The following is a 13266-nucleotide window of genomic DNA, read 5'->3' on the forward strand; positions in this document are numbered from 1 at the left end:
TTTGGGTTCCTGTTTCCTCAGGGAGAGGGGACAGATTCTGATCCGTGTTTGCTGCTGTGACATAGTGGGGGTACCTGGCTGGTTTCTATGCTGCTGGCTCTGGGGGATCCCCCACTGGCTGCCGTGGGTACCACGACCCAGCAAAACAGGATGAGTCACTATGCAAACCAGTGGCCAGACACCCCCCATGGAGAGGAACAAAGGAAGGTGGAATGCTGCCTTGGCTGGGGGGCAGGGCTGGAAGGGAGTGAGTTGGTTGCTGGCTGTCGGAGGGCATGGAGGAGAGCCTAGGAGAAGGGGCTGGGGTTTAGGGGCCCAGTCGCCCCCATCTCAAGGGGGCCTGAGGCATCCTAGCCCAGTTACTGTGACCAGATTACATCTGTGCTGCGCTGTGCTGGAGGAGCAATAAACCACCCTCAATTCCACTGGCTGGTGCAGTCTGTTTGTGCCATTTCGGGGTGCAGGAGACGGGGAACCCCCAACGTGCCGTCACAGCTGCGCTTCTCCCCTCCGCCTCCCCCTCAGCCTACCAAAGCCCAGACAAGACCAACTATCTCCTGGGGAACGAGCCAGAACGTACCTGTCCAGGTGCCCCGAACCGGCAGATTCCTAAGCGCGTGTCCTTGCAATGACAGGGGGACATGGACATGCGGTTACTTCTCCGCACAGGAAGCAAAGGCGGCGCCCGGAGCGGGATTTGAACCCACGGCTGAGTTCGGAGACCAGAACACCCATGAGAGGACAGGCAGGCCCCGGAGTGGGCCGCTTTGTTAGATCACTCGGCCGCCCTGAGAGCGCCCCGGGGCAGTTTCTTCCGACCTTCGTTTTCTTAAACGTTTGCGTTACTCGGGGGTGCCAACATCCAAGCTGGGTCCAGAGGTGAGTGGGGGTGGGGAGCTTGCAGCTTGGATCAGAACTTCCCAAGAAGGTGGGAGAAACGCGGTTTTGGTCAGACCATTCTCCTGCCAGACAAGGAAAAAGCAAATAAACAAAAACGAGCAACGAGCCCAGCCCCGCGGGGAAATAAACTGATGATACTTAAGATGAAAAACTTCCAAAGCGGAGCGAACACAATTCCTAGCGTCAAACATTAACCCTGCTTTATACACTGCCGGGAATGGTTCTGGGGGAATCTGTTTAACTGCATGGGTGCAAAATAGGTAAGAGTTATTCATGTCAGCTTAATTCCCTATCGCGGAAAGAAGATTGTCTTTTTTTCAGCAACTATACCAGGGGAAAGCGCGCACGCAGTCCCCCCCTACCACAAATTGTGCAGTCGAGTTTCCTCTATTTGAGAAAATCGCAGGAGTCAGTGCACCCGCAGTGCAATGGGCGGGCCTCACCCTGGGAAAACCACCTTCCTGAGCGTGGTATTTCCCCTGCCACGTAAGTATAAACTCTTGTCCCAGAGCCCCCGCCAGCCCTCACGCGCCCCGAACTCTCACATCACGGTGGCTCCCACCTGCACCTCCAAAAAACCCCGCCGGCACCGCTTCCCGCTGCTGCCAGCTGCCTCCCCCGCCCCCCCATTCCCCACCCAGAGCCCCGCTTGCACATTAGGGACTCGCTCGTCAGCCTGCTCCTACTCCCACAATGCTTCACTCGCACACACATTTGCTCCGGGAGACCCTTGGCCCGCGGCCTCCTCTAAAATCTATCGGAGCCTGCCTAGGACACAGACGAGGCCGGGAGATGCCCAGAGGGGGAGTTTCTCCCGGGAGGGGTAGATGGGGCAGGAAGAGAGGCTGGTGTCTGCCCCAGAGACTGACAGAGGCTTTATGGGGGGATGGGTGTGATAAGCCCTTCAAGGAGGCGGGGGGGGGGGGGTAGTGACATCAGAAGGGCCTTTTGCAACTCCTCAGCTGAAGGCAGTTCGGGAGGCAGTGACGTCACAGTGAGAGCGTCACAACAGCCACGCGGGACAGGAGCCAGCTCAGAGCCCGTGGTGACTTGGCCACGGGAACGAGAATTGATGGTCCCAGCGGCGGACGAGGCTCTGTCGAGGCTTCTCGGTTCCCAAGGACGCGGTGTGCAGGGATGCGCGAGGGAGCAGCACTGCGGAGGGGCCGGTCGGGTCCCTGAGGGCAGCTCGACTGGAAGCAGGAGAGACACGATAATGAGCGGTGGGTTCGAGCCCCGCGGACTCCTCTTCCCAGCTACCCGAGCGAGAGTGCCCAGGCCGGGTCTGTGTTTCTTTCCGCTGCCTGCTTGCCCCTAAGGAAATTCCCTTTCTCCTGGGGACCCTTAGGAAGCAGCCTGGAGGCTCAAATCCACAGGACCGGGGCAGGCGGGAAGCGCTGCGGGGCCGGGAGCTGAGGGAGCCAAGGGAGGAGAGAGGGAGTCCCGGGGACACAGCAGCTGTAGAGAAGCGATAAGGGCCGAGCGCCTGGGACTGTCCCCGCTGCTGTAGGGGCCGGTGTCTCGCCGTCAGGTGCAATCAGAGCAGAGACAGACAGTGTCACTAGCGGCCAGTCCCCGAAACGCTCCTCCAGAGGCTGGGACTTCCCGCCCCGCGCGGCCGGAGCTGTGCGCTGCTGCCCTGTGACCGCTGCACGCTCGTCTGTCCATTACACTCCCAGACCGGCTGGGAATAGCCGACCCGCCTCTCTGCGCGCAGGGGGTGTTTAAGGGTTTTCTGGACAGCGCTTAGTGTTGTAGAATCGCGTAGGGAACATTAGTAAAAGCCAAACCCTCCCATCCGGTGTCCCTGGCCCGCCAGCGGGTTCCCAGCGGCGCTGACTTTGGGTACTTCGGAAGAAATAAAACTGGTTCCGAGGAGGTGGCCCAGTCATTGTGCTCTGCACACGTGGGTTCGACTCCTACTCTTATCGCTGGTTTGTAGTCCTGTTTCCCCTAGATCTGCCGTCAGTCAGGGAAAGCCCCCTCTTTATTGCTCCTTCCTACACACAATTCTCTTCAAATTGCGTTGCTGTGAAAGCTAAACCGAGTCTCCTCCTTGCGCTCACGAATGTGACCCCAAATTCTCTTTCCAACCTGAAGCAGAAACCTCAAGAAGGAGATTCCACGTGGCAAAGCTACAAACGTTTCTGAGACTGACCCTGTCCCATCTGGCCGCTGTCAGGGTCTCTCTGTGGGCAGGTCTATGCTACAGTGAATACTGATCCCTGATCCTGCTGATCTTCAGGGCTACCTCTACTCTGGCACCCTTTTCTGGAAATGCTTTAACGGAACAGTTTTCTGTTACAAGTATTTCCAGAAAAAGCGCGTCTACATTGGCAGGATGCTTTTCCAGAAAAGCACTTTTTCCAGAAAAGCATCCATGGCGAATCTAGACACTCTTTTCCGCAAAAAAGCCCAGATTGTCATTTTCGCGATTGGGGCTTTTTTGCGGAAAACACTCCTGTGCTATCTACACTGGCCCTTTTCCGGAACAGTTTTCTGGAAAAAGGCCTTTTGCCGGAATGAGAGCAGCATAATATTTCTGGAAAAGCGGCTGATTTCTTACAGTAGATCGTCAGTGCTTTTCTGGAAATTCACGGGGCCAGTGTAGACAGCTGGCAAGTTATTCTGGAAAAGGCTGATTTTCTGGAATAAGTGGCCAGTGTAGACATAGCCCAGGTGTTCTAGCCGATGTAGTATAGACTTGCGAGATCCCACTCCGGGCACAGCCTTTGTTATCTGTGTGGAGGAGTGACCCTCAAGTCATTTCCATGTGTCTCCTAACATTGCAAGAGCAGGTGCTTAGGGCTTCTCTGAGAGGAGTGAGAAGAGAAGCTGGAGAGACTTCCAATACCTTCAGAAGCAGCCCATTGAGAGCACCTGGATGGGTGAATTCGGATTTATCTTCGAGTAGGTGTGGAAGTGCTGAGGGAAATGGGGAGTGTCTCTACTTTGGACTGTGAAGGCTTTGTCTTGGGCAATAAAGTAGAACAGTAAGGAAAAAAACTTTCAGGGCGGGTGCCATGGCTTAGCTGGTTAAAGTGCCTGTCTAGTAAACAGGAAATCCTGGGTTCAACTCCCAGTGGTGCTTTGTAGTCTTTGCTGCCAGAATTTAAATCCCGCTCCGGACAGAAGAGGCCTCCATCGGCGATGCCCTCTCAGGGCTAGAGCGATCTGCAACCTAATAAACTGGTATTTAGCTCCAATCAGTGCAAGTCCTGGGGGCATCAACACCGCCCCATGTCTACGTAGAAACAACCTCCCTTCTGAGCCAGGTCTCCGCTGCGCTCTGTGCCACTGTTGGTCCCTCTGGCGTAGCAGTAGGGGGCGCTGTCTCCAGCTGTCAGCGAGCGGAGCTGCAGCGAGAGCTGGAACCTGGCGGTGTCTGCAGAGATGGTGACTCCGCCCTGGGGAGACGGGCAGTAGCTTGTCTCCCAGCCGAACGGATACATCGCTCCAGCCCCTTCCTGGGTTTATTGTCTGCCGCCCCTAGATCAGAGAGAGAGAGACGTGGTTCAATCTGGAAGGTTCTAAAGGGGGCTCTCTAGCTACACTGCTCTGTCTCTCGGGTTTCTCAGTTATTGGTCCTTTGAGCTCCAATGAGCACAGGGCTCTGCACTTAGTCAGGACCCCTCCATAATGAACCGACTTCAGCAAACTCTAGTAAATAAGCAGACAGGGGCGGGCTAACGCTCCTCAGCCCATGGCTCTGTCTGTGCGGTGTGCGGGTGCTCGCACTGCCACGTTCGGCTCTACAGGGCGCATGTGGCCTACAGGGGCATTTGCACTGCGGGCTAACTAAGATAAGGAAGCATGTTTGGGCTCCCTTCGTCTCTCACTCTCTCACATCCCAGCTAGGCGGGATCTGAGGCGGATCCAGAATCAGCGGTAAAGGTGCCCTGTTACCCCATCCGCCTCTGGTCTTTTCTGTTCTTTTCTCACTCGGAATATCGGTCCCTAAGATGAGGGGTTTGGAATCGCACGTTCCATCTGCGCCTTCTGCCCCATGCCCTGGACAGGCTGGGGAGTACAAAGAATGAAGCAGAGATGGCCAAAAACCTGCCTTGAAGCTCACCTGAGCGTGTCTAGGCGGAAGGTGCTGCCGCTGTAAGAGTAGCTGGTTTCTGTGGTGTAGTGGTTATCACGTTTGCCTAACACGCAAAAGGTCCCTGGTTCAAAACCAGGCAGAAACACTTTAGTTTTCCCTTCCCTTCCCACAAGGTTAATTTGTCTCCTAATCCCCACTCAGTACTGGAATAACCCTTAGTTTCTATGCTGGGTCAGGCAATAGTCCTCTGGGGCAATGGGAGAAAGGAAAGAATAAAAGAATGAGACACATGAACTCCCTGCTCTATAAAAGGGGTGGGGAACCTAATGATGGGGGCTCAATCCAGCCCTACTGTTGCCCCATCATGAGGCTGGAGCAAAGAAAATCTACTATGCTGACCCCTCTCCCTCGGCCCCACATGCTGCGGTGTGCAAGAGGAATGTGAGGAGTGTCTTCCTTCTTTGTGGGTCAGCGACCCCCAGCTAAAATAGGTTCCTCACCCCTGCTATAAGACACTAGGCTATGTCTACACTCAGGGCTTCTTGTGCAAGTATGGCCATTCTTGAGCAAGAATCTGCACAGAGTCCACACTGCCTGCCCACTCTTGCACAAGAAGATTTACAGTATGGCGGTAAGAGAGGGCTTCTTGCACAAGAACTATGCTCGTTTTTAACAGGTGTAAGCTCTCTTGCACAGGAGCTCTTGTGCAAGTGGGCAGTGTGGACTCTCGGCAGGGATTTCTTGTGCAAGAAAGTTCTATGGCTAAAATGGCCATCAGAGCTTTCTTGTGCAAGAGTGTCCACACTGCCATGGATGCTCTTGCACGAAAGCACAGCTCATACATGGCAGTGTGGACATTTTCTTGCACAAGACTACTTGCCCAAGAACAATTGCACAAGATATTCTTGGGCAAGAAGCCACCAGTGTAGACATAGTGCTTCAGTGTTAAAGGGCAGGTCAGTGCCCAGAGCAGCAGGTGAATATTTTAGGAACTCTCTGTGTTCTAGGGACACAAGACAAATATTCCCGCAGGTCTCCTGCAGCCAGTGACACTGCTGAGAGTAGAGTGTAATGTGCAGCCGGAGACCAAGAACTGGGCTGAAATGGAGAACTGTGTCCCGCACAGAGCTGGGGTTCAGCAAATTCCTCGATGCTTTCCTGAATGGAGGCCTGTCCCTGACCCCGATCCTGGTAGAAGCCTCGTGGTCCGGCCCCCATCTGGCCATAGGAGAGGATGGAGGGGGCATCACTCCCTGGCTACGTCTACACCCATTTTCTGGACATGCTTTTAACGGAAAAGTTTTCCATTATAAGCATTTTCGGAAAAAGCGTGTCTACATTCACAGGATGCTTTTCCAGAAAAGTACTTTTTCCGGAAAAGCGTCCATGGCGAATCTAGACACTCTTTTCCGCAAAAAAGCCCGGATTGTCATTTTTGTGATTGGGGCTTTTTTGAGGAAAACACTCCTGTGCTATCTACACTGGCCCTTTCCTGGAACAGTTTTCTGGAAAAAGGACTTTTGCCGGAATGAGAGCAGCATAATATTTCTGGAAAAGCAGCTGATTTCTTACAGTAGATCGTCAGTGCTTTTCCAGAAATTCAAGGGGCCAGTGTAGACAGCTGGCAAGTTATTCTGGAAAAGTGGCTGATTTTCCGGAATAAGTTGCCAGTGTAGACACAGCCCCTCTGTAGCGATAATAACAGGGGAGGCAGAATAGGCCACCATTTGGCCGCAGTGATCCTGCCCCAACATCTCATCCAGCCAGAAGGAGAATGTCACTGAGCCCCAAGCCCTCACACACTATTTCCAACCCTCCTCAGCCATGTGCCCCTCCCCGCCCATGTCCCCGGCTCCCTGCCCTCAGCCCCTCAAACTCCTCAACTCTGCGGCATGCACCCCCATGTTCTCAGCTCCTGCCCTGAGCACCTCATACCCCTCAGCCTTGTGTCTCTGCATGCACAACACTTACGTTTCTTATAGCTATCATTTTATCATGGACCCCTCCACCTAAGAAGTGGAACCCTCCCAAAAGAGCCGGCATCTTTGGTTGAGTCCATATAGTCTCCCCCAAGAGTTTACCAATACATTTGACACAACAGATTTCACAATCCTTATTATCTGTGAATCTGTTAATCTGAATCTGCATAAACAACCAGAAATCCTGTGGCACCTTATAGACTAACTGATTTATTGGAGCACAAGCTTTCGTGGGCAAAAGACCCATTTTGCCCACTTTTCATCTTTTGCCCACGAAAGCTTGTGCTCCAATAAATCAATTAGTCTATAAGCTGCCACAGGACTTCTCCTTATTAGCCCATTTTCTGTGAGCGTGGCTTTTGGACCTCCCTCTCTGGTCTATCAATTTGGTTTTGGTCATTGTGATTGTATTAAAATGAAATGAGTACACTAGTAGGAAACTGTTTTATTTCACTAACTACAAATTTTCAGTTTTCATTTTTAAATAATTTTAAACAGTAAAAAAAAAAATTAGAAAGTGCAAATGTGTAAAAGCCAACAAAAAAAGGGGTCAGCCAAAAAAAGTTTTGCTTGGGGTGGCAAGAAACCTAGAGCTGGCTCTGGCACAAACTGGCCCCACAATCGCTATTCCCGTCTCTGCACTGACAGGTCCGATTGCAAACTCTCTGAGTGGGAGGGCCGCACAGGGGAGCAGCTCAAACATGCCAAGGGGCGGGCCAGGGGTAGAACAGGAGCCCTGCAAGGCAGCGGTGGTGTGGCAGTGACATCACAAGGGACTTTTGCAGCGCCTCACCTGATTGGTTAAAGAAAGCTTGTCAGACAGTGACCTGCCATGTCAGTGGCCCATTGGGCCTTTGGGATCCCACAAACAAGAGACTTTATGATCACACATGTGGGCTCAAGGAGGAGATTTCACCTTCGCTAACTAAGTGGTTTCAGGCAGTTGTGTGTGTCACAGGAGGGAGCTGTCACTGATCTGACTGTAACCGTCCCATGAGCATTTCTAGGATATATTTGAGTTTCTTTTCTTGCTGTAGGGATGTAAAGGGGACACGCCTTTAAGGTTCCTCACTAGGGCAGCTGGCAGCGTTCAGGCCTCCACATCCCACCATCCCAGCTCAGATCTCCACGGGCACCTCCTGGTGCTGCGTTAGCCTCAGGCAAATCCCAAAAGCTCTGGTTGTGCTGCTCCCCACCCCTCCCTGTGCCACAATGAGAAGGGGCGACTCGCGCCCCTCAGAGCGGGGTCTCTGGCCCAGCTGGCGCGAGGGGAGAGGCACAAGGGCTGGTGCCCTGGACCTAAATGCTCTGCCTAGAGATCCCCAGAGTCCCGGTGCTCATGTGAGCTGGAGCGCGGGGGCAGCCCTCCCTGGAAATGCCCTTTCTCCCAGTCTGGAGAGGCTGCTAGCTCGGTGGGTTCTCTGGCTCCCAATCAGCGCCGGGGCTGGAGCAGGGAGAAGGGATCTAACCCCCCTGCTCACAGGTACAAACTGCCCTTCTGACCCCAATGAGGCAGCACGTGACCAGGCTGGGCTCTCCCGCCCACCGCTGCCCCCACCCAGCCCTGCGGCGTGTGAACCTGAAGGTTGATTATCAAGGGGGGAAAGACCAAGCAGGGGGCCGTTCCATGGCGCGTCACGTGCCTCCAGCGACTCCAACATCCATTGGATTCCAGGCCGGGCACCAGGCCTGTGCTGTTCTCGTGCAGCTGGCCGGGCGCTGCTGCTCCTGACCCGCAGGCTAGTGTCTTCTTGGGCCGGTCACGGGCAGCCTGCTGGGTTGGCTCTCGGCACAGAGCCGGCCAAAGGCACAGAGCACGCAACCGACCCTTGCACCTGTCTCTGAGCTCAGTCTCCCCAGCTCTTTTCATTTCGAGTAGCCACCAGTTCATGTCCCCTGCAGCCTCTTGGTACGTCCCTGGGGTATCAGCCATTGGTTCGATATATAATGGACCAAGGGTTTGGAAAAGGTCCCTGAGTCCCCGTTGCTCCCAGGGCTGTGACTCTGCAAGCGCATGACAAGAAGCTCCCAGACGCGAGTGGAAATAAAACCTTCTGTTTGGTAGGCTTTGTCTCTGGCCCTAACCCCGTCCATGCTGCAGCTATTCCATTTTCAACTAAGCAAACTGATCGGCCAGTATCTTGGAACCCTAAACTGAATACTGCACACAGATGTGGTTGCCTCATCGCAAAAAAGATCTATTGGCATTGGAAAAGGTAAAGAAAAGGGCAACAAAAATGAGGAAGGGTTTGGAACCGGTCCCATGTGAGGAGAGATTAAAAAGACTTGGATTTTTCATTTTAGAAAAGAGGAGATTAAGGGGCATACACTAGAGGTCTATAAAATCATGAGTGGTGTTGAAAAAGCGAATAAGGAAAAGTTATTTACTTATTCCCAAAGTATAAGAACTAGGGGCTGTGACGGCGCGTTGGGGGTTCCCCGTCTCCTGCACCCCGAAATGGCACAAACAGACTGCACCAGCCAGTGGAATTGAGGGTGGTTTATTGCTCCTCCAGCACAGCGCAGCACAGATGTAATCTGGTTACAGGAACTGGGCTAGGATGCCTCAGGCCCCCTTGAGATGGGGGAGACTGGGCCCCTAAACTCCAGCCCCTTCCCCTAGGCTCTCCTCCATGCCCTCCGACAGCCAGCAACCAACTCACTCACTTCCAGCCCTGCCCCCCAGCCAAGGCAGCATTCCACCTTCCTTTGTTCCTCTCCATGGGGGGTGTCTGGCCACTGGTTTGCATAGTGACTCATCCTGTTTTGCTGGGTCGTGGTCCCCACGACAGCCAGTGGGGGTTACCCCAGAGCCAGCAGCATAGAAACCAGCCAGGTACCCCCACTACGTCACAGGGGCCAAATGAAATTAATAGTCAGCAGGATTAAAAGGAAGAAAAGGAAGTTTTTCTTTATTCAGCACACAGTCAATCTCTGGAACTCCTTGCTAGAGGATGTGGTCAAGGCTAGGACTTCAACAGGGTTCAAAAAACAGGTAGGTATGTTCTTGGAGGTTAGGTCCATGAATGTCTATTAGCCAGGATGGGTAGGAAGGGTGCCCCTAGCCTCTGTTTGTCTGGAAATGGGTGAGAGGAGCGGGATCAGTGAGGATTGCCTCTTGTGTACCCTCCCTCTGGGGCATCTGGTACTGACCACTGTTGGCAGGCAGGATACTGGGCTAGATGGATATTTGGTCTGACCTAGTGTGGATGTTCTTATGTTCTTAATTCCTTGCAAGCTTTGCACAGGGCCTCCTGGACCTCCCTGTTTCTTAGGGCGTAGATGAGTGGATTGACCAGGGGCGTCAGGACGGTGTAGGAGACCGAGAGAACTTTCCTGAAGTCGCTCAGGAGGTCGGTGGTTGGGAACATGTAGGCAATCAGAAGAGCTCCATAGTAAATGCTCACCACGATGAGGTGGGAGAGGCAGGTGGAAAAGGCCTTTTGCCTCCCGGTGGTGGAGGGGATTCTGAGGATGGTCCTGAGGATGCAGATGTAGGACACCAAAGTGAGCAAGAAAGGGACCAGTAAGAAAATCAAGGTGACTGCGAACGCCAACTTTCCATCAGCAGAGGTTCATTGCAGGAGAGTTTTACAAGGGGAATAAAGTCACAAAAGAAATGGTCGATACTCGCGGCTGCCGGGGAAGGGCAATTCCTCGGCCTGGGTTTTTGAACGATCACAAACTAGTTTCGTGTCACTGTGTCTCTCTCGCACAGTAATAGCGGGCGGTGTCCTCGGGCTTCAGGCCGGTCATTTGCAGGTGCAGCAGGTTGTTGGGATTGTCCCTGGAGATGGTGAATCGGCCTTTCACGGAATCCGGGTATGAGATCTCCAGAATGGGGTTTATACGAGCGACCCACTCCAGCCCCTTTCCAGGAGCCTGCCGGACCCAGTTCAGATAGAGGCTGCTGAAGTTGGAGCCAGAGGCTTTGCAGGAGAGGCTCAGGGAGTCTCCAGTTTTCTTCACATCCCCTCCGGACTCCACCAGCTCCTGGGACCAGACACCTGGGAATACAAACAGCTTATCAATACCTCTGTCAAAGGAGCGATATTTCTACTAACTCCGCCAGGTATTCAGAAATAGAAAATACCTTCCAAAGCCGCTACAGCGACACATAAGAGCAGCAAAAATCCCATTGTCCCTGGCGCTGGCGGGGAAAGTTCTCAGGGGACTGGCTGGTCACTGCCCAGACCCAGGGAGCTGCGGGTGCAGGCTGGGCGGAGGGAGGGACAAATTTAAACTGGAAACTGGTTTCCTCATTTGCATACTTGACTCCCTATACCCGCCCTGCTCCTGCCAGAGATCTCAGCGGCTCGCCCCAGGGCTGCGGGTGCAGAAGTCAGACTGGAGCGGCCTGCGTGTCTGTGAAGCGCCGGATACGGGACTCTGGGACGCTCCTGACACTTTCGGACCTGGAGGAGGAGCAGCTCCCTGCAGTGACTGTGATTCCTCGCGCAGGGACTGGTGGCTCTCAGGTGATGCGGGGAGGGAAGCGATCTCTGGAGCCCCTCCCATGCTCAGGAGGGCCACGCAGCGCCGGTCAAAGCTTCCCATTTACACTGGGGTTGCGGGCAGAGAGAGAGGTCTCACGGGCTGTGCCGGTACCGGGCCTAGGACGATGGGATCCTAGATTGTGATCAAAGGGGTTACAATTGGGACCGCAACCCGCAACTGCTCCGCCCTCGTTGGGCGTCATAGTCCAGCTCATTTACTGAGTTCAGTATTAACCAGCCGCAAAGCGGAGACAGATGTTATCCTCGTGTCGGGTTTAAAGCGCGTGTGAGGTAGGAAACCTGAGGCCTCCAGAGCCCAGCCCCGTGGTGCGACATGGCAGGATTCAATTGGTACTAACTATGCGTCCCCATCATTCCATGCCCATTCCCAGGCACTGGAACCAGCCTCGCTGCGGACACATTTCTGTTCCCACCGCCCCTGCCACGCCTGTTCCATTCCACCCCGCACCCCCATTCCTCCCATTCACAGACCGGGTGATGCTCCCTTCACATTCCTGCTCCTGTTCATATTCCCTTTCCTGTTTCCCGCACACTCCCGATCACATTTGCCTCCCCAATCTTGTTCCTGTTCCCCTTCCCGCTCCCGTTCGCATGGACACTCCCGCCCCATTCCCGGCGCACCAATGCCGGCCGGAGCCTAAGGCCCGGGGTTCATTCCCGGCGCTGGCAGCATCCGGGCGCCGTGCGAGTGTCCCTAGCGGGGTGTCGGTCAGGGCAGAGGTCACACGGGGGGAGCACGGTCTGTAGGTGCGGGGGGGGGACGGGGGGACTCACAGTAGGTTGGGGACGGGAGGAGCCTGTCAGTGTCTGAGATGGAACCGCTGGATTCTTACGGCTCGTTCTCACTCGCGGGCCTGGGGCGCCACCTGGCGGAGCAGCGCAGCGCCGCTGCCGAGGAAGGGTTTTGTCTGAGCTCCGGCTGGTTTGCACTCGCTGTGGCGGCTGCGCAGTGACACCGGGGGGGTCCTCGGGCCTCAGGCTGCTCATGTCCAGGCTCTGGGACTTGTCCCTGGCCATTACAGCAGACCCCTGCGAAGGGGGAGGGGTTGTCCCAGCCCTTCCCCAGACTCCGGGTCACGTGGTGGGAGGCCAATGCCAGCGCTACGCCTCTACCTGAGGGTATCCCCCCGAGCCCACACCAGCAGGGCCCATTTTCTTCAGTTGAACCGGGGAGTTTTTTATACAGTGGGAGGGGGACTCAACGCTGTAGTCGATCGCCATTGGACGGGCTGGAATTAGAGCAGGTTTACCAGGTGTCCCCTAGTCACAGAAGGGGAATACGGTCACCCTAGTGAGGGGTGGTGCAAGGGCGGCCTCCCCCCATCCTGCTGCCAGCTGCCCCCACCTGTCAGAGAGCGCGATTAGGGCGCAGGGGCTTCCCCCTCCCTGGCAGAAACACCGGGCAGAGCGGATCGGGAGGTTGCTCTTTCCCCGCCCACCCCCCGCTAGCCCTCCCCCCTCCGCCATGAGCCGGGCCCTTGACTCAGTGGCTGAGCCGCCTCTGTAAGTATCAGACAAGATCCAGCAGCCGGAGACAGATGGTCAGAAAGAGCGAGGGGAGAACGAGTCCAGGCCCTTTTCGTTCCATATTTGTTTTCATCGAGGAAAGAAACTTTGGCTTGTCACGAGCTTGGTCCTTTACCACACGTGTCACTGGCATTACAGCGGTGTCTACACTCCCCGCCCGTATAGACAGAGGCAAAGCTCCCAGCCTGGACAGACAGAGGGAAAGAGAACGCAAATGACCTTCCCAAAATTCCCCACAGATCAATTGCAGGAAAGGACCCAGGTGTCCTGATACCGCGTGCAGCGCCCTATCCAC

At 54.8% G+C, this 13266-nt stretch overlaps 3 non-coding genes across 3 annotated transcripts; 2 read left to right on the forward strand and 1 right to left on the reverse strand.

The window, feature by feature from the left end:
- Positions 1-1230: 1230 nt before the first annotated feature.
- LOC112543960 (U1 spliceosomal RNA) lies at positions 1231-1394 on the reverse strand. The gene has a single exon (XR_003087254.2). It is a non-coding gene; the product is annotated as a U1 spliceosomal RNA (small nuclear RNA).
- Positions 1395-3917: 2523 nt separating this feature from the next.
- On the forward strand, positions 3918-3991 carry TRNAT-AGU (transfer RNA threonine (anticodon AGU)). Its single transcript has one exon. It is a non-coding gene; the product is annotated as a tRNA-Thr (tRNA).
- Positions 3992-5020: 1029 nt separating this feature from the next.
- TRNAV-AAC (transfer RNA valine (anticodon AAC)) lies at positions 5021-5093 on the forward strand. The gene has a single exon. It is a non-coding gene; the product is annotated as a tRNA-Val (tRNA).
- Positions 5094-13266: the final 8173 nt, after the last annotated feature.

The sequence above is a fragment of the Pelodiscus sinensis genome, chromosome 30 (genome assembly GCF_049634645.1).
Source record: "Pelodiscus sinensis isolate JC-2024 chromosome 30, ASM4963464v1, whole genome shotgun sequence".
NCBI classification, from domain to species: Eukaryota; Metazoa; Chordata; order Testudines; family Trionychidae; genus Pelodiscus; species Pelodiscus sinensis.